At 47.4% G+C, this 26,685-nt stretch overlaps 1 protein-coding gene across 6 annotated transcripts in view; it reads left to right on the top strand.

Moving 5' to 3' along the window:
• SMCO4 (single-pass membrane protein with coiled-coil domains 4) overlaps positions 1-26,685 on the top strand; it is a 137,607-nt gene that overhangs the window by 73,346 nt on the left and 37,576 nt on the right. The window contains exon 1 of one of the 6 annotated variants that reach the window (XM_081062621.1): positions 298-442. The exons of 3 other annotated variants lie outside the window; for them this stretch is intronic. The gene's annotated coding sequence lies outside the window, so the exon portion shown is untranslated. Of the gene's footprint in view, positions 1-297; positions 443-519; positions 815-1,182; positions 1,307-26,685 lie in introns of those variants that run through there. 2 more of the 6 variants (XM_081062622.1, XM_081062623.1) reach the window with 2 other exon arrangements.

Raw genomic sequence — 26,685 nt, 5'->3', positions numbered from 1 at the left:
TGTGGGCGAAGCAGAGAAACAGGAAACGTATCAACCCGGGGGATGACTTCTGCCCGGGCTGCCCTGGAGCGCGAGGAAGCGCGTTGAGTGGCTGGGTGGTCAGGGCGGACTCCCCGGAGGCGGCGTCGGGCCCGGGGCCGGGCTCGCGGGACCAGTCTCCTGGCTGCGCGGCCCACGCTTGGAAGCGAATTGGGGCCGAGCCAGGGGCGGGGCCGGTAGGAGCAGGGGCGGCGGGGGCCGGGGCGGGGGCGGCCGCCGAGTTAGGGTTAGGGCGAGAGGATTCGACTTCCTGGCGGCAGAGGGCGCCTGGCGCTGCGGTCCGGCGTGGCGGAGCCGCCAGCGCGGGCGCCGAGAGGAGAGGCGAGGCGAGGCGAGGAGCGCGAGCGGCGGCGGCCACTGCCACGTATTCCCGGCAGTGGCGGCGGCGGCGGCGCGGGCGGAGGTGAGCGGCGCGGGCGCCTGCGGGCGGGCGGGCAGGGGCGGAGCGGGCGGCGGGCGGGCTGGGAGACCGGCCCCGGCGGGCGTGCGGGCGCTGGGACGGCGCGGTTCCCGCCACGCCGGCTCCGCCTCCGCTCCGCTCCGCGCCCGGCTGACCGCTGAGGCCCGAGCGCCGAGCGGGTCCCGAGCGCAACTCGTGCGGGCGCGGCGGGCAGGGCAGAGGGAATGCGAGCCCGCACGTCGCGGCTCGGGACGCGGAGTCCCCGCTGCTGCGGGGCCCGGGCCGCGGCCGGGAAAAGTTGGGGCGGACCGGGAGCCTGCGTGCGGAGGGCGGGAAGTGCGGGTGCCGGGCGGATTCGGAGGTCGGAAGGACGCGGTGAGAGGGGGTCCCCGGCCCGGGGCGGGGCGGCCCGCAGGGCCCTGTGTGGGAAGGTGGCAGGCGCGGGTCCTCGGCGGGCGGGGGCGAGGGGGTGCACGCAGGATCCGGGGCAGGAGTGGACCAGTGTCCAGCCGGGGGCTCTGCGGGTGACAAGGGAGGGAGGAACGGAGGGCCCACGAGGGACGCGCCTGGGGGCCGGAGGCCAGCCGGCTGCTGGATGGAGCACTGGGGCTTTGCCCCCTCCCGCGTGTTTCGGGCTAGACCCCGAGAGGGGCCAGGCCCAGAGTTGGGGACACCTCTGGTGTCTGAAGACCCAGTTGGGAGTTCCTGTACGAGGTGGGGGGAGACATTCAGTCGTCGCTTCCTCTGCTGCTTGGGTCGAATACCGCCCCTCCCCATCTGCCACATTCACCTCGCAGACTGCATGCTTTTGTCCTGCGCAAGTTGAGGAGGGACCCCGCAGTGAAGGAGATATTTCAGGGTCCCAGGGTGAGTAGGCATGGGCTGCATGAAATCATAACCGTCGCCTGGAAATGTCTGAAAACACCACTCGGACCACCTACACCCACGTCGTTCCCTCTCCAGTACTGCCAGTGTCCGCTTCCCTGGGTTGGGCCGGCCGGTCCCTGAAGCCCAGCGGCACCTTTTTGCTTACCGGATCTTGGTTATCCCGAAGGGGGTATAAAACATGGCCTTTTATTCTCTGGCTGAGGTTGGCTATTTCCGAAACAAGTGGTTCTGGAGATGCTGACTGCATTATTCGAACAACCTGTAGGGTGCCTGTAGGGTGCCACTTGACAATGGAGATGACTCATGTTGGCTCCCCCCCCCCCAATAAACTTTGTATTCAAGACACAAGTATGTCACGTCACGTGCAACAGTGTTAAGCTGGAGACCTACACTGTGGGCCTCTTGGAGCCATAGTTCTAGTCTTAAATATATTAGCAAGGAGTATGACCCTGGATGAATCACTTGCCCCCTCTGGACTCAGTTTCCTTATCTGTGAAATGGGATATAAAGAGAGAGCTAGACAATCTGATAGACACAGGAGTAGGTTTCTGAGAGAGACAGATCTTTTTCCTTGTGAGATTGGATCAGCCACACAGAATCAACCTCAGCCTATTATAAAGAAATTAGGATGGACTTAAAGGAAGACATATGAGAAGCAAGAATGACTGCAAAAAGCGACAGAAAACCAAAAACTAATAATTGGTACTAGACTTAGAGTATGAGTACTATTTTCATGTAGGCAATTAGTGTACATGGCTGTCCAGCTATTTGTACTATAAAGTGAACTGTGCTTAAAAAAATTACGTTTATCTCACCTGTGGACCTGAATTTTTTTTCTTTTAACCTTCAAGCTTGGAGTGGATGCTCAGTTGGATGGGTCTTGGTGTAGCCTTGCTTGAAGAATATCCCCAGGATCTCTCATTGCCATAGTATTGTTGATTTCCTTCTGTCTGACTGACGTTGGGATCCTTCTACCACCACACTTCTGTCATCGTTTTCATTCTGGCTTAAGTGGTAAACTGGTTCCTGTTGCATCTGACATTTCTGAACTTCCCAGGTTTCTTTTTCCAGTGAGTGTAATTAATAGACAAACAATGCATGAGTCGCAGCACATTAAAAATAGCTCAAGGTAATGACTGTCCACTGACGCCTTTTCCCCTGACCTCCTGGGCAGCCTCTTAGTGAACTTCCAGGTCACCTGATGGCCGTCCCGTTTTGGATACTAAGGATTATCACAGAGTCGAGATGACACGGTCAGGTCAAATCGCACATGAATGATCAAACCATGATGCTGCAAGGAGAGGACGATTTTTTTGTTTTTAACTGCTCCTGTCCTGTTTTCTTCCATTAGTAGCTTTCAAAATCCATATTGGGTTCAACCACATAATTTTCAGTAATCTTTTTTTGGTCAGTTTTTTGGAAGCTGCTGTTAGTGGTTATCTCTGAGTTTGGGATAGGGGTAAAATTATATCCTCTCTGACAAGTAAAAGCCTGACTAATTAGGTTGAATCTTTAATATATCTGTAATGTGTGTGTGTGTTTAAATTTTACTTGAAGGGCTACTCAATAAAAGTCATGATGCTAATAATAGTTAATCATCTGAACCCCTACCATTTATCAGGTATTGTGAGGTGAGAAAACAGGGTTCAGAAAGGGCACGACTCTGTAAGTGTTGCAGCTGGCTTGCACAAGTTACTGATGGTCTCTGAAACCAGGCAGCCCTCTATAATAGTGAAAAAGGAATCCGTAGCTATTCTACAGGGTTGTGATGTTAAATGAGGTAAAGTAATGGAAAGGAACATGTACGCTGTAAAGTGCCCTCCAGTCCAGGACAGTGTTTTAACGTAAGCAGTTGACGCTTATGAGTCCATGGAGCTTGGTGTCTAGTGGGCCACGGTGTACACCCTGAGCCCATTGCCTGACCCCTCTGAGCCTGGCTTCTGCATATGTAAGATCAGAATATTTTCGGCCTTGTATTATCTGTGCATTGCAGTGGGTACTCAGTGAAGGTTGGCATCCACGCCTTTCTCTCCTTTTGCCCACAGGCACGTGGCATAATGGCATTGATTAAGTTTTCCAGTAGGAATTGTCCTCAAGGGGAGAATGTTTTTAAAATACCCTTTTGTACTTATGAATAATTCTTCCTGCTTTTGCCTTCCCACTCCAGCCCCCAACACCCAGCGTGAGTATTCCAGGCCCTGCCATCATCTATTAGGTTGGTGCAAAAGTAGTTAAGGTTTTTGCAATTATTTTTACCCTTTAAAACCGCAATCACTTTTGCACCAACCTAATGAAAAGTCTGGAATTGAACGAAACTAGAAGCTAGGAAGGACAGGTCTCTGATAGGAAGGTGAAGATGGAGGAGGTAGCGCGTTTCCCTTTGCCCATTTTTGACCTTTTTTATTCATCTCGTGGACAAGAAAAAGATACTGAATTTAGGGCGTTTCTAGCTGGAAGGAGGAATTGGGGAAAGTTATAATGCAAGGTGGGAGGACAGGGCAGCCATGGCTTGGGAAGAAGATGGAAGAGTTGAATCTGACAGTAAAAGCTGGAAAATTTGGTGTGGGAGAAATCTGTTAGATATAGTATTTGGCTAAGTATGGGGCCAATTTCCATCAAGTCCTATAAGATTCTCTTGTGGGGCTCTGAACTCTCTTTGCTCCAGGCAGATTTTGACTGGTTGTGGGGGCATTATAAATGAGTTTCCGTAGGAAGTTTTATGCTGAAAAGGAAATTAAATTCCAGGAGGGTGTTTGTTGTGACTGGTGCCAGAATTTTTCTGAGAATTTTAAGATTCAGTCTATAAAAGTACCACTTAGTTTTCTGAAGATACTAATTAAATAGGTTGAAAAAATGGAAGTGTATCCTTTATGAGCTTTTGAAATGTAATCTTTCTAAATCTTTGGAACAAATGAAGTCCAAAAAATCGTGGAACTCTATATTTTAAAAGCATTTCCTCCCAAAGTAATGTTTTTCTTCTCCTTCCCTTCCCTCCCTCCTTTTGTATTATTTTCCAAATGAGTTGATTTTGGTGTCTTTCACATTGTGGAAGCCTAATTTTTATATCTATGACCCTTAATTTTTAGATCTTGAATGTGCCTTCTTTTCTCTGGAGTTACTTCGCATTCATTCCATGTGACGTGGTACTGCAGCCAGGTAGTGAAGAGCACAGCTGCCCGAGCCAGGTTGGGCATAGGTAGCGAGGCGATCTGAGAGCTAGACTCTCTACAACTTAGATTTAATCTTCACAGCAGCTCTAGAGCTTGATGGTGTAATTCCCAATGCACAGAGGAGGAAGTGGGCACAGAAACACATGTGCGCCTACGTAGCCAGCAAGTCGTTAGTCTGAGTGTCAGCCAAGATCTGTGCGACTCCAAAACCTGTGCAGGCAGAGGCCTCACACTCCCTGCCAGGGTTGGACTCTGTCCTCTGGGCTGGGAGTTTTCATTAAGGGAGAGAGGGTTTAGAAAGTTAGCTCTGTGGGCTGTGTGGAGGGTGAAATTAGGAGTAGAGAAATGAGTCCGTTAGAGTAATTGACACGAGAGATGAGGAAAGCTTGAACTTAAGACATTGGGATAGTGGCAGTGGTAACGGAGAAAGCAGATGTGTCAGGATAGGTGGTGGTTAGTGTCTGCCCCCCCATCCCCGTATCGCAGATGCAAACTGTAGATTTGAAAGCAGTTTGCAGAACTGCAGAACTGCAGTTTGAAAGCAGTCTTTGCAGAAAACTTGCAGAAAACAAAATTGTTTCCTTTGGTCTCTTCTGACAGGTAGAGAAGGGAAAACCTGAAAGTGCCTTCCCCTCACTTTGCCCACCCCATGGCCTCATCATTTCTTCCTTTCCAGGAGCATCGAAGAGGATGGAATTCAGTTCAGGTTCCTCAGGCCCCATTTAGGGAAATGCTGGTTTGAGCATTCAAAGTGGAAACTATTGAAGGGGAAAAGCCCCCAGAGAAGGAAGCTTCCCTGGGGTGTAGTCTATACCCCACTGTTTCCTGGTGGACCTAGGGGGTATGGGTCTGGCTGGGACCCATAGGGGGCTGGCTGGGAAGTGGGAGGGGTGGGGGGTGAGTTCACAGCAGTGGCCAGGCCTTCCAGGAGGAGGGGCCACCTTCCCCTGAAAGGTGCAGTCTCACCATAGGGAACCGGTTCATACTTGGGTGAACTGCGTTCAAAGGGAGACGACTGGTCCTGGTGGCCAGGGTCTGCGTGTCCCTGTCATAGGATATCCTGTTGCCATGTCAATAATATGCTTGTCTCATGCCCTCTCCCCTAGTTAGTGCCAGAGTCTGTAATAAACTTGCTTGGCTTTTTGTTTTCCAGATGGCATAATACCCATGCCCTTCAGATATGTTTTTGCGTGGGTCAGGCCAGTTGATCAGGTTCTGGCTTTATTTGGGATGCGTCCTCATTGCAAGGAGGGTTTACCTTTACTATGAGGGTTACCTTTATTGGAATGCCTGCTCCCTGGCTTGCTCAAAAGCCATCTCTGCACTGAGTCACTTCAGAAGACTCAGCTCCGCTACTTCCTGCTTGATGGTACCCCTTTCCCTGCAAGATGTCACCTCTTTTTCTTGACCTAAGGGCACTTCTTGGCAGCCCCCTAGCTTGCAGGCTGTTAAAGTGCCCAGTGAGTTTGTCTGGCACTAACGGTAACCTGTTTTAATGGAGAGGATTTTTGCCTGGGGATGTTAGCTGTCATGCCTACCTCTTGAACATTACGTCCTCAGCAAAGCCCCCCTTTTTTTCCTTTTTTCTTTTTGCCTCATGTTTAACTGCATGTGTGTGTGCATATGTGTGTGTATTTTAATTATTACTGGGAAGCAAAAAAGTCTACAGAAGTGTTACTGCTGGCAAGCAGGAAGAATATATATATATACACACACACATATATACAACCATGGATTTATCTCTCCGTTTTCCACATGTTGCTGTTTTGTTGGCAGAACCATCTGATTTGTGTACTGGTTCAGTTTGGATTTCAGTAGTGAGTGTGAAAAGATACCTGGGCTGTTTGCCAAAGTGGCGGGACTCGAATGAGTGGGCTTCGGGGCTGCCAGACTTTGCTCTCCCCACAATCTGAGGAGCCTGGCACATGCGCCTTTGTTGGGAAGGTGGAGTTTGGCCAGGCCTTTCCCTTGGCTTCCCCTGGGAGCAGCTCTGTTGGTGACAGCAGGTGGCTTTCCCTCTGCTGTGGGAAAGGGAATTCTCTCTTAATCCTGGTTTTTGCTTTTTCCCCATCCTATGGGGATGAGTGGGAAGAAAGTCCCAGAATAGGTTTAGAACTGGGTAGGTTAAGGGTAGGACAGGTTTGTAACTTCCACAGATTTTTCCCCAAAAGTTTTCCTCACATCCCACATTTGCCTTCATCCCCGTTAATCCCAACCCCTTCTGTCATCATTGGCTTAGGAATCGGACTTGAACTTTATCAGACACTCTTGGGAAGACCTGGGAGTGTGGCACCAAAACTTGTTCGGAACTGGTGCAGCAATTTCCCACCAGAATAAGAACCCTGTTTTGGTGATGGTGGTGGCAGTTTTTAATCCGTTCAATTGCTTTTTTCTTAAATGATGTAGGTAATACGTGTTCTTGCACCCACCCTTCCATTTAAATAGTACATTGTAGTACATAGCAGAAAATGTAAAGTCCTCTTTTACCCAGGACCCGTGCCCCATGCACCACCTCCCTGCTGATCCTCAGAGGTAACCAGTTTTAACAGTTGAATGCATATCCTGAAATTGTTCATCAGCCTGTGTAGACACAAATACCGTGTTTCCCCGAAAATAACACCGGGTCTTATATTAATTTTTACTCCAAAAGATTCATTAGGACTTATGTTCAGGGGATGTCATCCTGAAAAATCATGCAAGGGCTTGTTTTCCGGTTAGGTCTGATTTTCGGGGAAACACGGTACATACAGTTTTGTTTGGTTTGTAAGCATCAAGCTGGTCGCATAGTATATATTGTTTCATCATTTTGTTTTCTCTTTGCACACAATGTCTCTTGTAGATCTTTTCATGCATGTACCTCTTCTCTCAATTTGTCCACAAAATATTTTATAGTATAGATAGATCATGATTTATAAGGCTGCCCCCATTGATAGACATATGCACCGATTCCTTGGCTTTATTGTCCTATCTTCATACATACATGTTGTTTTGCACATATGCACGTGTTTCTCAGGAGTGGAATTGGTGTGCCAAAGGTTCTGAGCTGTTACAGCAGTACCCACACTGTGCTCTCAAGGGTTGTAGTGATTTAAACTGACGGGACGGTATGAGGCTGCCCATTTCCCCAGGGGCTGACGTTCTTCTAGGTGAAAGACATGGAGCGCGTTTAGGAGGCATTTCATCCATTACTAGTGAGGCTGTGCAACTCATTTGGCTTCTGGATCTGAGTGGGCGGGTCCGCAGTAACCATGGAGGATGAGGGAGCCCAGCCCTCCAGGACCAAGCTGTGAGCGTCCTGTCGCCACGGGTGGCGCCGTGGCACTGGAAGCATGTGCTCCTGCTTTCTCATTCTCTCCACTTCTCCCAGAGGCGAGGTACTGCAATAGAGCACTTTAATTTTGGGGTGACCTGCCAGAGTATTTCTGCCAACGTCTCCCCCGAGGAAGCAAGCGAGTGTAATCAGCACATTGACACCAGGCTGCTCGGCTCTGCCGAGGCAGGGATTCAAGACTGGGGGGAGCTGAGCTGGGAGAATAGTGAAAGATTTCCTGCCGGAAAGTCAGACACTCCTGCTTCTGGAATAGCCGCTGGGAATGTGGTGAATGAAACAAGATTCTGTGTGTGGCGGGCCTTTCCTGTGGCCGTGTGGTGATTGGTTTCCCCTCTCACCTGGCTTGTGGGAAGGGTGTGATGGTTTGTCCCTCAGCCTGGGTGCTTTGGCGAGAAGCCATAGTTTCTGAGAAGATATCACAGGGGCCTGACGTGATAGAGGAGACATTGGAGGCCCTCACAGATCTGCTCACCTGGGCCAGCCCTGCAGGCTGAGCTGCCCAGTGGGTTTGGGGAAGCTCTGGCTTATTGGATGACAGTCCTTTATGTGCTGTTCAGGGGAGACCAGGGAGAAGAGTGACAGAGGAGGCCGGCAGCATGGGGTGGTGAAGAGACTCTAGGGTCAGGTCAAGCAGGGTTCCCGCTCGCACTCGGCCCCTTATGACTTGGGACTTAAGCAAAGTTATTTTACCGTGGTTCCCTGAAAATAAGACCGGGTCTTATATTAATTTTTGTTCCATGAGGGCTTATTTTCAGGGGATGTCTTATTTTTTTCAGGTACAACAATCTACATTCATTCAAAATACAGTCAAGTCATCTTCTGGAACATCGTCATAACGTACTGAATGCATCCGTCTGGCTGACGATCTTAACTGGGGCTTATTTTCGGGGAAACACGGTATCTCCCTGGGCCTGTTTCCTCATCTGTAAACCAGGAATCATATTAGTACCTACCTCACAGGCTGTTGTGAAGACTCAGAGGGTAATGTTTGTGAAGCTCTCAGCACAGTACCTAGTAAGGACTCAGTAATTGCAAGTAACTACTACTATCATTTGTGTCCCCTTTTCCTTAATAAATGTTTTTAAACGCATGAATGCACATTACATTTGCTAAATATAAAAATGCACATAATCTAGCAATGTTAAGTGGGGAGGCCAGGAGATAAAGAGGTGTCTTGAGGCAGATTCGGATTTGTTGGGGTTATGGGAGTGAAGAAGGGGTGAAGGCGGGGAACCTGGTGGGGAGCCTCCTGCAGGGAGGAGAGCAGGTGTGATGTGCTGTGCTCTCCTCACACCAGTCCTCCTGCTGTGAAATGCCCCTGGCCCCAAATGCAGAGGACTTTACCCGCTTTTTAGATAGACTGACTGCTGGGGGTCCTTAGTACAACCTCTCCCTTTTGTTTTTGGGGAGGCTGAGTGGGGCACTGCAGGGTGAAGTGCTTTTACCGCCACGTGACCAGCTGTCACAGAGCAGAGATGAGGTCCAGATCTCCTCATTCTGGGGCTGAGATTCTTTCCCTCTTCTCCGCATTGCCATGTGCTGCCCACTTCCAGAAACTAGAAAAGAGGACTGCAGGGTGTTAGGCGTTGTGCTAAGGTCTGTCCTGAGGCCTTTGTGAGATGAGGTCACAGAGGTGCAGAGATGTCAGTGAGACGTAGCCCAAGGTGACGCAGGGCTGGGATTCAGACTCACACCTGCCCGGATCCAAAGCTCACATTCATACCTTCTAACTGGTTATGTTCCTAGCAGTGCTGGCCCTGGGGTAGGTGTCTGTGCTGATTTCATACACCTGGTCATTTGTAATCGCACCTCTCAGAGAGCAAGGTTAGACACATGTGTGCGTGTGCATGCATGTTCGTGGATGACACCCAGATCATTTGAAATCCCTAATTTGCTGGTGATTTACCCAAACTGGAGGGCTGAGACCTGCAAGTTGTGTGGGGGGAAAGCTGTCCCCACGACCTCTAAAGCATCCCAGGTCCCCAAGGTCCAGATGGGGAGAAGGAAACCTTGCTCTTGGGAGCTGAGCTTGGTGTGTGAGCGTGTTGTCTGCAGGCCTGGGAGGAGCAGAGCTACTCAGCGAGGACGCAGGCGGGACCTGGGCAGCCTGTATGGCTTGCAGAGGCCTGTAACCTGAGTCCAGATAATGTGTGTGAAAATTAGCCATGCAAATGTGATAATAGTGGCCTGTGGTATGAGAAAGATTGCAAAGTCGTGTGTGTGCCAAATGCACTGCCCTAAATGTAAGTGAGCGGAACAGAGACTCCACCTTGGCTCCAGAAGTCTTAGAAGGCTGCTTAGAAGCAGCACACATTAACACAAGCCTTGCCTGCCTCTTCGAGAGCAGGTAGACTTGGCTTCTCATCCAGCCTTCACTTCGCAGATGAGGACCCTGGGACCCAGAGGTGAGCTCCCTTGTTCAAGGTCATGGCCCTCATTGAGGGAGAGCTGAGGCTAGAGCCTGCCCTTCCTGTCCCTCCCCTGTACCCCTGTGGTTAGTGAGTAACAGCTTATCCTGAGGGCTGGCGTGACACTTTGCACCTAGAGGAACTCTGTATTATAATGCTTATCAAATGAGCAAAATCCCAGTTCACTTCTGGTCTTGGCTCTTTTGTCTCTGAGCAAAGTTAGGACATCTCGGTTTTGCCCTCTGTAGAATGGGTGTAGCACCCCTGCCTCTGTCCTCAGCTCATCTTCATTCACTCAGAATTCATTCAGCCTATATTCATTGAGTGCCTACTTAGTGCCAGACACTTCTATGTATGGGCTTTTCGCACTGAGCAAAAGAAGCTAACATCCTGTTTCTTCTGGGGTTTATTTTCTACTGAGGGGTGACAGACAATAAATGATTATCATTCATGGTATGTGAATTTGTTTCCAAGGGCTGCTGTAACAAAGGACCATACACTGCAGTTTATTCTCGCACAGTTCTGGAGCTTCGGAGGGAATCTGTTCCATGCTTCTTTCCTAGCTTCTGGTCTTCTTAGCTTATCCCAGCCTAGCTCTGCTCTCTGCCTCTGTCATCACACAGCCTTCTCCCTGTGTCTGTCTCTCTTACAAGGACACGAGGCCTTGGATTAGGGCTCACTTGACTCCAGTGTGTCCTCATCTTAACTAATTATATCTCTTAACGACCCTGTTTCCAAATGAGGTCACATTCTTAGGTTCCAGGTAGACATAGATTTTTGGGGGACACTGTTCAACCCAGGACAGTATGTGAGGTGGTGATGACGGCTGAAAAGCAGGGGGAGTGCCAGGGACAGAGGTGGATTTGGGAGGTGTTGCAAGGTGATATGGGCAGGCCTTGCTGAGAACTAGTGTTTGAGCTTCCATCTGGAGGAGGGCAGTGGTGAAGGAGCTAACGTGGGGAGGGAGAGGACTTTAGGCAGAGGGAACCGCAAATGCAGACGCCCTGAGGTTGGCATGTGCACCTGCTGGAATAGTGACAGGGTGACAGGGCATCGCGGTTAAACTCCTTTGTGTGTGTGTGTGTGAAAGAGAGAGAGAGAGAATGAGTTCAGGAGGACGTGAGGTCCAAGTCTGTGAGGAGATCAAGCATCAAGTACGTCCTTGCCAGTCTGTGCGGACTTGGGCCTTTTGCTCCAGGGAGATGGGAGCCGCTGTGTGGCTGGGAGCATGAATGAACGCAGGACTGGCATGGATTGCCCCATTCAGGATTCTGTTCCAAGTTCGGATGCCCATTGCAGAGCTGTGAGCCTAGATACTTCATAGCAACCGCTTCTCTGCATTTTCTTTTTCAAACATCAGTGCTTTGTTGACCCCCCATCCACTGCCCTTTGCTCTGTTCTCTCCTGTAGATGCCTTTTCACCCATCCACCTCTCCACACTTAAACCACAAGTGTGAAAAAGAGAAAGCCGACAGACAAGCCTGGGGTGGCTGGAACTGCCAGGATACTCAGCACGTGCAGCAGCCCTACTGGGAGCTGCATGCTCTCCTCTAGCCAGGGGCCTGCCTGGGGAACGCTACGCCTGTGGTTAAGGAGTTTATCATCCCGCCTGATTTAGAAAATGCTGAGGTCAGTGTGCGAGCTCAGTGTGCTCAGCTCCCTGGGTCCTTCTGTGGATAAAGTCACTGTGCCGTGAAAAGATTCGAGTCAGCTCCCTTGGGCCACGGGCTCCATTTGGCCTTGAAAATCCAGGCTAGGGAGGGCTGTCCAGAAGTACCTGTGCAGAGACTGAGGAAGCTGTTGTGGGGCCCCTGTGCACAGGCCCGGGGCCCTCTCTGCTGCCCATTTGGTAACTGGCCTGCAGAGTTCTATGCAGTGTTGTTCTCTTTTGCCATAAAAACATTTCGGCCTGCGATCTGAGTATCAGTCATTGAAAAGAAGGGACTCCAGACGGTGGCTTTTCCTCAGCGTGGCAGGCCTCATGGTCTGAGAGGCCTGTGCTGCTTTGGTTTGCGTGGTTGCTGTGGGAATTGTAACTTCAGATTCCTTGGCGTGTCAGGGCTGAAGGGAACTCTCCTTATCCGGCTGACATTTAATTTCCTCTTTGGGCCTGGAAAGGAAAGGGCCTGGCATGTTAGTGATTAGAGCACTAGAGAAGTGGGCCGTGGGTGGGCTTTCTTTCACGCCTTGCTTTCACGCTGTCTTCCCTACCTCCACCTCGTATGGTAGTGCCAGGAGCAGCCCACTGAGGGCGGTTATCTGGGAGGACACTGGCACTGTCATCCTCTGGGGAGCACCGCTTCAGAAGATAAATTATGTGTAAGTGGAGATGGAAATAGAATTCCCCAGCGCCAGGAGCAGCTGCTCTTCTGTGGGATTTCAGGCGTTGCCGTTGGATGCCACTCGCTTATTCCCCCACCCTCCCCACACAAGACACGCACCTGTACAAAGTGAAAGTGGGGAGGACTATTCCTAGCCAGAAAGTGAGCATTCAGAATGTGTTTGTGGGGGTCCTTCCCTCTGCACATCAAAAGCGCTTCCTGAGAGCAGCTGCCTTTGAAACTGCACAGCCTTCTCTGCCCGATGATAAGGAAGTTCGGACTCGAGGAGCCTCCCCGGGAGTCTGTGCAGCCTGATCTTGTGAGAGGCAGAGAGGCCTTGCCCAAGGGTGGGAGCCAGACAGTGCCAAGTGTTCCATACGACGGCCTCCACTCCTGTGCTCAGGGTGGCCCTGGTCTCTGTGCTCACATGCCCGAGCACTTAGTAAATAAATACTTGTTGATGGGCAGGATCTACTGGATGAGGGCCCTGGCAGCTTTTTGCTGGGCTGCGGAGCAGGCGGCATGTTGTGTGTTAGCTCAGAGCCATGAGAGCTCAGTCTTCTGGCCCCATGGGGCGGCCAGTCTCATCGCTGTGGCCTGGGGGAGGTCCTTGGCCTCCCTGGGCCTCAGTGACCTGTCTTTCACCTGGGGGTTGGATGAGCTGGTTCCCCCCACCCACCCCCGCTCCCCTGCTCATAGTAGGAGCTCCTTGAGGGCAGTGGGAGTATGAGGTCTGTGTGCTATGGAGCCTGACACATGCCGAGGTTCCACAGAGCTTCCCGGTGGCCTTTGTCCTCGGCCAGACACTCCCGCCCCAGCCCACCCTGCCTACGTTCTGCGTGAACTTTGATGAGGAAAGAAGGAACAGCAGGTGGTGGGGCATTTGGCATAAATCTGCATCCTGGCTCTGGTGGCAGGTGTCTCCAGTTGTTCAATGTGAGTTCCTCGTCCCTGGCTCAAGTTTCATGCAACTTTTTATCCTTGCCTTGAACCAAGTCCTTTTCTTTCTGGATGTTGCTGTGAGAATTGTTTTTGCAATTACTGGTAAGGCAGAAAAGAATGCATCATGATTACAAAATGGTATATCTATTACATTCCAAATTTAAGCACTGCCTATGCATGGGTAAAATACTATAAAGCATTTAATTTCAGTGATTGTCTCTGGGTTTCGATATCACAGATTTTATCTTTATGTTTTCAGCATTTTCTGTATTGATCACGTATTGTCTTTATAATAGAAATGATTAAAAGTACTATAAATAATAAATATTTATTAGAATTTAATATGTGCTAGGTATTGTGAGAACTTGCCATTTATGATGTCTTATTTAATCCTCGCTATGAATCCGTGAGATCCTTTTTTAAAATACGAATGTTAACTTATTTTTTATTATGGTAAAATATGTATAACAAAATTTACCTTTTTAACCATTCTATATAGTTCTGTGCATTAAGTAAATTCACTGTGAGATCCTTTATTTTTTTTTTTAACTCCTTGTTCTATAAATGAGGTAGTTGAGACTTAGAAAAACAAAGTTGCTTGCCTAAGGCGACAGAGAGTGAAGTAGTTCTAGAGACAGGATTTGAACCCAGGACACTGAGGCTCAGAGAGCAGGGTTCTCTGGTTTGTGGTGGTTGGAGTCAGGAGTATACACTGCCCTGTGCTCACCTCTTGATTGCAGAAGGGCAGTCACTAGTGTCTGTCTCTCCTTTGAAAATTCTAGGGTCGGGCTTTGTGTATTTGTCAGGGGGGCGGGGAATGGCCTGGCTAAGGGCATGTGTGGCTGACAACGGGTGCTGCCTGTTGACGGACACCAGGGTTGATGATTTGTGTGCTCTTGTTTGTCTTTATTAGGAGGGTGGAAGTGTGTGGGCTGCTGTGTTACTCAGCAGTGGGGTGCAGTAGAAAGAGCAGTGGCGTGGAGCTCAGATACTTGGTTTTGTCACGTCTGTGTGTGCCTGCCCTGCTGGGTGATTTTGGAGGAAGGGTATGTATGAGCTTGGAGTTAGAAGGTTGTGCTTTAGTCCTGATTTTAACATGTGGTAGACATGCTTTGGCCTCAGTTTCCTCATTCCTCAGTGGGTGATAAAAACGGTTGTAGATGATTGCATGCCATGATGTAGGAGAAAAGTGCTAAGTAAACTAAAGGGCTGTCAAGTATATGTCTGTGATGGGAATGTTGAGTGTGTGGGGGTGGGGGTTGGGAGGAGAAGCGTCCGGGGCTGACCTTACAGACTTGAGGAGAATGCACTTGGACATGAAGAGTAGCAGATTTGCTTTGTTTTCTTTCATTTTGGCCATCAGCTTGCTTCCTAGCTGGTGAAGTACTCTGTTCCATTGTCCACCGAGTCCTGTATGTTGGGATGCTCTGGGATTTACTGGAATGTGTCTCTGCTAAGGCCTTTGGATTCACCCTCCCTAAGACTCTTATCTCCCTGGGGAAATGAATTGTAATGTAGGAAACCATCGTGTAGCAGGGTGGTAGGTGGAAGTGTGCAGCAGCTTTCCCTGGTCTTGTCTCTCTTCCTGGTCTTTACAGCAAGTATCAGTCTATCTGTGTCTATTGTCCAAGCTTGAGCAGCCAAGTGTGCGCGTGGGCTGGGCCCTGGGGGACTCGCTGGTGAGGGCAGGAGCTCACCTGCTCGAGTGGTAGACACAGTGCTTGCTTCTCTTTGCACCGAGACGCTGTGCGCTGTGCAAGACACTGTGCTGTGCTAGACGCTGTGTGGAATGTCAAGATGAAGAAGACAGAGTCTCCGCTCTCAAAGAACCCACTGTTACGTGGGGAAGATACATGTACTTGGGAACGATTTGGAGGGCCAAGGATGGGTAACCTGAAAAGTGACTGTCATGAGAGGTGTAGCCTTTAGTCTCAATGAATGAAAATGAATCATTGGGGGCGACTCAGAGGTAATGAATTGTTAGCGTGAGTTCTGTGACCCTTTGCTTTTTTAAAACCATCGGAACCAGCTGTTTGAAAGCTAGGATTTCTATCTAGCTACTCCTAAGATAATTTTTGAGTCATCGCTGTTTCCATGCACGTTTCATCTGACAGAAGGCCAGGGGTTCTGTGAGGGTCCTGCTGGAGTCAGCGGCCCTGCCTCACCAGCCGCTTGTGTTTGGCTTTGAGAACGGTCCTCGAAGACTAAGTAGGTCATGGATATCTATTTTGAACCGAGTGTGGCTGGGCTGCATGGCCATTTAATTTCCGGATCAAATCCTGTTGGACTTGTTTGCCCAGGAGGTTGGCAGCAAGCACTCTCTGATTGGTTGTGTGGTATATTTATAAAGTGTGAAGAGTGTGGCGGTAAGAAGACACTCCTCTGTTCCTGTAGGAGAGCCAGTGGGGGAGAGGTTTCGGAGATCCCCGGGAAGCGCGGGAGTGTAGTTTTTCCACTCTGCTTCCTTGAATTTTCTGAAAATTGTTGCTCCTCACTCACTTCATGAAACCCGTTTCTTTTTTAAGGAATCAAATTTAAGTTTTACCCAGAGGCAGTAGGCTTCTGCTTGTATTAAGGGATAGCTGCCAGTTGCTGATTTACTGTGTGTTGCGCCTTTTCTGTACATTTCTCATTTGAGCCTCACAACCTTGGAAATGGGTACTGTGTCTGTTTTATAGGTAAAGAAACAGAGTCAAAGTGGTGCAGTAATTTGCCCATAGACTGAGTGTGTAAGTAGCAGGGGCAGCAGTTTGAACTCAGATCCTCCTGACTGGACTCTGCCTTTTGGACCACATCACACTGGTCTTAGGAGCCCTGGAATGGATGACGTCCCAGACTGGGAATGGGGAGCATGGTGGCAGCTCCTGAGTACGTTCTGAGGCGCGTGTGACCTTCCTCTCAGAGGAGGCCCGCTGTGGGTGTTGGGGATGCAGGCCCCCGACTCACAGGGGCTGGCTTCTGTGTGGAATTGGAGCTGTGTTTTAGGCTCTCACTCTGAGGTAATTGGACCACGGAATTCTCATTTTTCACTCTTCATTGGATTTTCTCATTTCGCTACTTTTCTGTAGGTGTTCTTGCCTAAGACCTTGGGTGAGTGCAGTGCGGTGAGATAACGTAGGTGGTGATGGAATTATTTTAACCACCACTGCTGTGTGCACCGGCCGTTGACCCGAATATTCCTCCATATTCAGTACACTGTGCTTGCCCTACATTTTTGAGGAGTAAACATAAGCTTTTGGGTGGGTGTTGGCTTTGTCTGCAGTTTCTCCCCCTAAGCTCTTTACAGAGTACTGGCAGTAATGCTGCTGCTCACAGTCCTTTCTGTTTGCTAGTGTGTCAGAGTTTTCATGTGTTTCGCACAGACATTGCCTCACCCAGTACTCCCAGTGAACCATTGTAACCCCCATTTTGCCGGTGGGGATTCTTAAGTGATATCACATCCTTGAGACGTTAGGTAGCATACCTCATAGCTTCCTCTGAAAGTTCCATGAAAAACATTGGAGGAGGTGGTTAGTTATTGGAAGAGGAGTTGTATTCTGAAAGTGAGAGAATGCCCTCTTCAGACCTCTGTCTCTGCTGGCTAGTACGCCGTGCGTTCGCTTCAGGAGTGCCCGGACCCATCCTAGTTTCCCTGCAGCCATTGCCTGACTTTTTATGTAACCTCCATGAATCTACATCCTATAAAGTGGGGATAACAATAATATCTAAAAGAGCTGTGGTGCGATGTGAATGAGATGTGCATAAAATCACCTAGGACTCAATGAATGGGTTACTACTTTCTGTCTTTATTTGGAAACACTGTGATGTGGGGAAATCATGGATCTCAGCTGTAGAAGCAGAGGCCTGAGGAACTCCCCCTCTCCCTAAGGGCTTTCGTAACTGACGACCCCTATTGTAGATGCCTTCCCCAAAGCAAGAGACAGAGGATGAAGGACAGAGAACTCTAAATAATCCTTATTTTAGCTAGAATCTTTCCAAGATTTTCCCACTCTTTTTGCTTTTGGGGTGGGGTAGCGGATGTTTGTCTCCTTTGCTGGCAACCAGAGCCCTGGGAAGTCTGTGTTATTCATGTAGCCACTCTCAAGTGCCCAGGTCCAGTAATTTAAAAAATGAAGAAATGTTAAAACAGGATTTTAGAAACAGAGGTATTTTAAATGTGCACATTGGACACATGAGTACTTTTTAGTACACACATGGAGAATGACTATATAATTATCTTGAGATGACTTTTAAAGTGAATTTTGAGGCTTTCTGGCCTTGCCTCTCGGAAGGCCTTCTGGAAAACATCTGGCTTTGACCACCTAATGGGAGTCCCTCCAACCCACCTTCCCTCTCTCGTAAGTTTGAGACTAAACAAGTAGTTTAGGGCAAGTTCCAGAGGAACCAGGATTTTGTGACCAGTGATTTTGGAATTCCAATTTTGTGTATATTTGTTGTGTGATCTTGAGCAATCAGCTTTACTTCTGGCTTCAAGGAACTTACAGTCTCGTCAGGCCTGGCTAGACCTGGAGTTGAGAGAATCCTTCTATGGATGCAGGTGCAGACTAGCACGCTGTTCTTCAGGACTCGAGGCTTAGTGTGGTGGTGGTGGTGGTGGCGGCCTCTCAACCTTACTGCATTATAAATTAGAAATTTGCAAGCTGTGGTTTTTCCTACTAAAAGAATTGTAAATAGGAGTAAGAACTAGGCTTTCCAGCATGAGCTGCTCTCGCCTTGTGCTTCCAGAGTTTAGTTATGCTGTCTGTCGGGCACAGTGAGTTTTAAAAGGTACCTGTTTCCCTGTGCGTCTGCCTAGCTTGACGGCAAGCTCTGCAAGGGCAGGGATGTGGTTTATGCCCTGTCATAGTTTCGGCATCTACATGTTGTAGTTTTATGTGGAACACAATTGATACCTACATAAAAAATGTGAAGGAGTTGGGATCACTTAAGACGGTGGAAAGAAGGCTGTGGGTGGATTGTAGTGGTAACGGCAGCCATGTTTATTTATTTTTTGCAGAATTGGCTCTTACCTACCAGGGAGCCTTGGGAGTTGTATGGGGCTAGGGAGGCTGAAAGTCCTCTGCTGCAGGCCTAGCCCACAAACCAGGCTTGTCTCCCTTACCCATCCCATGCCCCCAGCACCTCTTTTGATGAAAACAGAACCAGGTACCAGGTGGGTGCTTTGTAACAAACTCAAGGGGTGAATGGTATTATCTCCTATTTTATAAGCCAAGATCGAGAGAAGTCACCCACCTAACATGCAGGGTAGTCAGTCAACATTTGAACACACGTCTGCCGATTCCAGGTTCCAAGCCCTTCACTAATCTGATACACTGCCACCTCTGCCCTCAGGACATATCTGGCTATACAAATTTAACTAACCTGACAGGCAAGACACTTAAATTAGATCTAAGGATGAACTTCCTGACATACGTATATTTTTTGTTTTAATTAGAGCTAAAATGGGGTATTCTAGCGCAGGGCTCTTCAAGCTGTCACCCACAATCCATAGTCATACAGAATCAATTTAGTAGGTTGACACATTTAAAAAAAGAAAAGAAAGAAACCATAATAAAAAATATTAGTGCATCACACGTGGTAAGGCTTAGTGTGTGTGTGTGTGTGTGTGTGTGTGTGTGTGTGTGTGTGTTTGTGTCCCGGATCATGATGGAAATACATTTCTGACCCTGCGCCACGGTCGGAGATGTCCTAGAGAGATAGGGATTATGGTGTACATCAATGGTCTAGATTGTCAAGTCCTTTGGGGGGCAGGGGTCTGTTTTCCTTTTTATGTTCCCTCTGCCCTTAACTCAGTGCTGAGTACATAGTTGGCCCATGGGTCTGTCTGAGAGAACCTTAGACTGGAAGAAGTCAGAACATACCCTGCACTGTCCTCGCAAAGCAATGACAATGGTGGCCCTTCCCATGCGTTGTATGTGAGGACAGCGGAGACAGCAGAGAGACAACAGATGTGATAGTCGTGAGCTTGGGCCCTGAAGTCTGAGGCACCTGGGTTTGAATTCTGTGCGTGCGGCGTCTAGGTGTGGGGCTTTGGGTAACCTCCTGAGCCCTACCTACTAAGCTTCACTTTCTGCATCTTTAAGCTGGGTGAAAAAGGGCACCTACCTCAGGGGTACTGTGAGGATTAGAAGAGATAACTCAAGTTAAGTGCCTTTAGCACAGTGCTTGGCATCTGATAAGGGGCCAGGAAGCATTATCTGCTGCTGCTGTTTTTATGGTTAATAGTCGGAGAGATTAAGTGACTCATGCCGGGTCCCCTGTGGGAGGCACCTTCTACAGCTCCCGTTCTGTGATGGTTGTAGGTCTTGAACTGCACCAGAAGCTCGAACCTGTGGTTTGGTTACGTGGTGCAAGGAAGTGGATGTTGCAGTGGAGCAGGTGTTTGTGCCTGCAGAGATGTTCTGGCTTTGTAAGTGAGAGAAAACAAAGCCTTTTCCACTTCCCACGACGGAGGACTATCGTTGTGGAATCTGAGGATATGAATGGCAGTGCTCAGAAAAGCCAGGTGCTTTTTATTTAATCAAAAAGCAACAGTTTCAGTTTAATGTGAAGTTTTTTTGTTTTTTGCTTTTTTTTTTTTTTTTTTTTTTTTTTTTTTACCACGATTGAAAAAGAAAAGCACCCTTTCCTGAAACTGAGCATAGCGATGTGTATGATAAAAGGGATGATTTTGGGTCCAGCACAGGAATGTTTTTACTGTGGTAAAACCGGTGGAAGCTCCAATGTCTGGTAAATACTGATTTCTGAAATCACCACCTGGGCCTAGTAGCACTGCTGTCCAATCAAAATGAGCTACATGAAAATAAGTATGTGACCTGTTGAAGGTGCAAGACCCTGGACAGTAGACACTGGACAAAATCCCAGAGGGCCTTGGTTTTGGCATTAGCATCTCATTTCTCAAGTCTGAGTCTGTGCAGTTCTGTTGCCTAGGCTGGAGAGCCTTGAGCCTTATTTCTCCCCAGTTAAAACATTTTTGTTGTTGTTGTTCTTTATATCCCTTAGTGCTGATTGTTTTTGTGTCTTGGGAGGGGAAGGTGGTCGACACTGAAAATTATCCCATGAAAGAAAGTTTCTGGTTTATCCATTAGTCGAAAATGTGACTTTCTCCCTTGTTTGGAAGCCGTCAAGTGTAATGGTTAAGAGCATAGACTTTAGCTGTCTCTTGGTCTCCATCCTGCCTGTGCTGCATTTTCCCCCTTTTATTTATTTTTCCCCAAATTTATTGAGGTATGATTATCAAATAAAAATGGTACTTATTTAAAGAATACAGTGTGATGATGTGATATATGGAGACATGTGAAATGATTACGACTATCAATTAATTTCCACATGCATCATCTCACACAGTCGCCACTTTGTGTGTGTGTGGTGAAAGCGCTTAAGATCTACCCTCTTAGCAAATTCCAAGTGTACAGCACAGCATTAACTCTCGTCATCACATTGTACCTTACATCCCCAGAAATTGTTCATCATGTTACTAAAAGTTTGTGCTGCTTGCCCATCATCTTGCCATTCCTCCCCACTCCCCACCCACCGCCAGCCCCTGGCAACCACCATTCTGTCTATTCTCTGCTTCTATGAGTTTGACTTTTTTAGATTCCACATATAAGTGAGATTATACCATGTTTGTTTTTCTGTGTCTGGCTTATTTCGCTTAGCATAACGCCCTCCGTGTAGTTGCACATCTACCTGTGCTTCTTTTTTTTTTTTTTTTTATCTGTGCTTCTAATAAGCTGTGTGACTCTGGGCAAGTAGCTTAACCTCTCTGCACCCCATCTGTGAGATGGGCTCATAAGGGTACTAGTGAACTACCTTATAGTTTGTTGAGGATTAAATGGGATACTATATGTAAAACCCTCATTGTAATATCTGCTCATAAGCTCTTCAGCACATAGGAGCTATCATCATCATCATCGTACATGTTAGTGGAAGGCCCGAGAGACTAGGATTATTGACCTAGTGTTGCCCTTGGTAACAATTGGTCCTGTATATGTTGCTGAACCTTAGTATTATTATGTTTAAAAAAGGGAGTGGCCCAGATGCTCAGCTTCCTCCTTGCTCAAAGGCCCTGCTTATGTGCCAAGTGTTCTGTTTCTTCTCAGGTGCAAGGGATGTGATTGGCTGCCAGGAGGGTGAGATCCTACTTTTCTGTCAAGATCCTGTAGCCCTCTACCAGATGTTGGTCCTGATAACCTTTGTTTTTCTTTCCTTGACTTTATATTCTTAGTGTATCTTCCTTTCCCAAGCCTCTACCAAATGGTTCCTCGTGCTTCTATGTATTTTTCCTTTTTATTTTAAAATTTTTTTTAGTGTATTCAGAGGCTGGTGGGCTGGAGTTAAGTCTCAGCTTGCCTAGCGTTGCACATAGGGGGATGACTTGTGATTTATAATAAGCTGCCTTCTCACTTTGTTTCCTTCCTGGCCTTTGGTTTTAGTTTGAACTTTAAGGGCTTACCAGAGCTAATCTCGGTGTAATTTCATATTTTGTATGTGCATCTTTATTTGTCACCACTTTTGCAAAAAGTGGGCTGTGAGTTAATGTCTGGCCTGCTGACGGTATTTCAGGGTTATCTTCTTGTTCGCTGGGACAGGCACACACAGTGAATTAATTGAGTTGTTTTCAGCCCCATTTCTTGCCTAGCTGAACACCTGCCCAGTGAATCCTGCCAACACACCTGTCTGTGACCTGATTTGCCAGCCGTCCCTGTCATGTCACTGCCTTGCTTGTGTCAGGAGAGTCAGTCTTGTCATTTGCAGTTAACTTACTATGTCCTTCAGAGAACTGTGTTCTTCACTTCATTTAAAGGTGCCGATGTGTCCTCTTTCGGCACGGTCTCTCCGCATTCCCATCTCGTCCCTGTCCTCCCAGAGAACAGCAGCGTTGGCAATTGTCAGTCTCCTAAAAGCTGCTGGAACCAGATGCCGAGAGAGGGCATGTGTGCGCCCTGGCTTGGTTCTCCTGTTCGCCTCGTTCTCCCTTGGGCCCAGACCAGGTTTCTCTAGCAAGTCATTCTTAAAGTAGTGCTCACGGTTTAGAGCTGATCAGAAATATTATTTTAAGGGGTGGGACATAAGATTTTTTAAATTAAGATTTTACTTTTTAAGAACAGTTTTAGGTTCACAATCGTATTGAGGAGAAGGTGCAGAGATTTTGCGTATACCCCCTGCCTCTACCCCATTGTCAACGTTCCCCATTCCAGGGGTACAGATGTTACCTCTCATGAACCTACACTGACATATCATTATCCCCCAGAGTCCATAGTTTATATTAGGGTTCACTCTTGGGGTTGTCCGTTCTATGGGTTTGGACAAATGTGTGATGACATGTATCGACCATTATGGTATCAATATTTTCACTGCCCTAAAAATCCTCTGTGCTCTGTCTGTTCATTCTTCTCTCGCCCAACCCCTGGCTACCGCTGATATTTTTACTGTCTCCATAGTTTTGACTTGTCCAGAATGTCATAGAGTTGGAATCATACAGTATGTAGCCTTCTTAGATTGGCTTCTTCCACTTAGTAATATACAGTTAAGGTTCCTTCATATTTTTTCATGGCTTGATAGCTCATTTCCTTTTAGTGCTAAATAATATTCCGTTGTCTGGACAGAGCATAGTGCTTTTATCCATTCACCTCCGGAAGGATGTCTTGGTTGCATCCAAGCTGTGGCAGTTATGAACAAAGCTGCTGTAAACATTCGTGTACAGGTTTTTGTGTGGACATACATTTTCAGATCTTCTGGATAAATACCGAGGAACACAATTGTTGGATCATATGCTAAGAGTATGTTTAGTTTTGTAAGAAACTGCTGAACTGTCTTCTGTCTTCCAATGCCAAACTATTTTATTTTCCCACCAGCAATGAATGAGAATACCTGTTGTTCCATACCCTCACCAGTATTTGTTGTTGTCAGTGGTCCAGATTTTGGCCATTCTCATAGGTGTATAATAATATCTTGTTGTTTTAATTCGCATTTTTCTGATGACATGTAATGCTAGGGGGCGCTTATATCTTTCCAAAGAGGAAAATGGTTTTACTACAAACGAGGGCCAGAGCAGAGAATCCAGTCTTCTCAGGTGACAGAAAGCTGTCCTGGTTGGGGCCTTCTCAGCTGTTCTCGTTGGTTCAGAAGTCTGACAGCCAACCATATGGTTTTTAGGGAACCTGGCTTGGGTGTGATTTTGTTTTTAAAAATACTGTGGAGACACAGCAACTCTTGTTAATTATTTGGTAGAATTGCATATCTTAATTTTCTCTTCTTAGTGTTCTTGGCCTTTAAAAAAACAAAACAAAACTGTAGTGTTTGGGTTCCTTCTGCCCAGATTTGAACTTATTCCAAATTGGTTGAGAGTAGAGAAACATTGTTTTAACTTCCTTGAGCTCACTTTGGTTTTGCATTTTGCTTTCAGTTTCCTTTTGGATTTTCTTTGTAGTTTCATATTTTAAAATATTTTAAAGGGTTCATCAAAAAATTAAACGTAGAATTATCATAGGACCTAGCAATTCCACCCTAGGTATAAACGTGAAAGAATTTAAAACAGGGGCACAAATCTTTGTATACAGATGTTCATAGCAGCACTGTTCACAGTACCCGAATTGAAACAACCCACATGTCCACCAGTAGATGAACGGAGAAACAAAAGGTGTATACATACAATGGAATACTATTCTGCTGTAAAAAGGAATGAAGTACAGATATATGAGGTGTGATCAAACAATATGGTGAATGTTTAAATCAAAAAAATTTATTACAGTAAAGCACACATTGCCATTAATCCCCCTCAAAAAGCTCCTCCTCGCTTCGAACACACTTATCCCATCCTTCTTGCCACTTTCTGAAGCAGTTCTGGAAGTCCTCTTTTGTGAGTGTCTTTAGTTGCACTGTTGTGGCTGCCTCGAGGTCCTGAATCATTTTGACTTTGGGGAAGAGCCAGAAGTCACACAGTGAATAAGGTGGATGAGGACACACTGTAATGTTTTTATTTGACAGAAAGTGCCATATACCAAAAGTGATGTGTGACATGGAGCGTTGTCATGATGGAAGATGATATACCGCACACTTTAAAATGCATGTTCTCTCAACCGTAGCTCACACCCGACTGACTGCACTGAACAAGTTGAAACTTGTCGCACACTGTTACTAAGGTTCAATGCACCGCATCCCCTATTGAAGATCCCTGCCTTTCCGTTGGATGTCACTCGGCAGCAGCATTCACTGTATGTTTTGATCACACCTCGTATGCTATAACCTGCATAAACCTGGAAAACATTATGCTATAGGTGTAAGAAGCCAAACACAGAGGCCACCTATTGTATGATTCCATTTATATGGAATATCCAGAGTAAGTAAATCCTTAGAGACAGAAAGCAAATGGGTGGTTGCCAGGAGCTGGGGGAGGGGAGCATGGGATTGACCACTTCATGGTATGAGTTTTCTTTTGGTGTCATGAACAGTTTTGGAACTAGATAGAGGCAGTGATTGTACGACATTGTGAATGTCCGAAATGCCACTGAATTGAGCACTTTACGATGGTTTATATTTGTTAGGGAATTTCACCTCAATTATGAAAAGTTTTTGAAGGGGCAGCCCATATGTATCTTGCCAAGGGTGGCCCTTCCAGTGACACCATACAGGAGTTGTTCTCCAGAGGGGCGGCCGGAAGCTCAGTGGTTAGTGCGCAAGCTCTCAACAATAAAGTTGCTGGTTCAATTCCCACATGGGATGGTGAGCTGTGCCCCCTGCAACTAAAGATTGAAAACGGCGACTGAACTTGGAGCTGAGCTGTGCCCTCCACAACTAGATTGAAGGACAACGACTTGGAGCTGATGGGCCCTGGAGAGACACACTGTTCCCCAATATTCCCCAATAAAATTTATTTAAATAAAAAAAAAAGTTGCTCTCCAGAGAGGCACTTAAGTGTGGCTACAAATGGGGGGTGTGCAGTCTCCCTTCCTGCGGCCGGGATCTGTCCTTGCCAGTTGCCAGCGGGACAGTTGGCCCGGGAGAGTTGCCTCTTCTCACTTAGCCTGTTCCCTCTTCTGTGAAGAGGCCTTACCTTACAGGTTTGCTGTGAGAATCAGGTGAGATCATGGATAAAAAGTGCTTGGCACACTGTAAGTGCTTAATAACTATTAACCTTTATCTCTGGTCTGTGGAAGGAGAGAATGAAGTGGACTCAGGGAGAGAAGCAAAATCCTCGAAATAGAGAAATGGGGATTGATTTCAGTCATCTAGGTTTAGGTGAGACCTTCGAGAAAAGGATAAAATAATCCTGTTTCATGGATTCCATTTAGAAGTCCCCATGACCATATGCAGCCAATGAAGCTAGTGAAAGCTAACTTCTACCAGCTAAAGCAAACAATATTTGTAAAGCACTTAGAACAGTGCCCAGCAGGTCATGAGGGCAGTAGAAGTGTTTGATTAAAGAAGAATGAAAAAAAACCAACCCAAGTGAGTTGTAGCAGTCTTAACAAGGCAGTGATGGGTAGGCGCCCCTTCCACTTTCCTTCCTTGCCCCCTGCTTCCTCATATTTGGGTGGGCTGGATCTCTCGGAGCACCAAGCGTACCCTGAGGTGTGCCTATATTTTTTGTCCTCCAATCTTTGCAGGGAATTGAGCTACTGGCTTTATTTTTGTAGACTGGTTTTGTGTTTTCTGATTTCTGTTTTCCTCCTCAGAAGAAGGGACTTTAGTCATCGCTGGGGTCTGGATGACCCCTCTGGCAGAGTAGAGGACTAAGAAGACAGAGACGGAAGGAGAGACTCCTGTCACTCAGGTGACTCAGCTGTAAGGAGCAGAGGGCGGCCAGAGGCTGGGAAGGCTAGTCTGACTTTCATTGATGAAGAAGTACAGTTTGCATTTTTTCTTAGCGCAGAATGGTGGTGTGGAGAGCTCTAATTTGAGGGTATTACTTATATGTAAATGGGGACATTGATTTCTCATTCTGGTTGCACTAAATATCTTTACTGCACAATTAGCACCTTATTATGTACGTACTGGCTGTTTTTGTTTTTTTTTAAACTGTTGATACTTTACAATTTAGTGCCCAAATAATGTCAGTTGTGGTGTAGAAAGAAGAAAGACATTTGGACTTGGCATCTGAAGAGCAGGGACTTAGCAGTTATGCATACAGAATTTCTACTTATTTTTACTATTTAATTTGTCTGGCCCTCTTCCTTCTTTTGAA

This window comes from Rhinolophus hipposideros (genome assembly GCF_964194185.1).
Source record: "Rhinolophus hipposideros genome assembly, chromosome: 10".
NCBI lineage: Eukaryota > Metazoa > Chordata > Mammalia > Chiroptera > Rhinolophidae > Rhinolophus > Rhinolophus hipposideros.
Note: the sequence above shows the minus strand (reverse complement) of the source record. Positions and strands in the feature narration are given on the sequence as shown.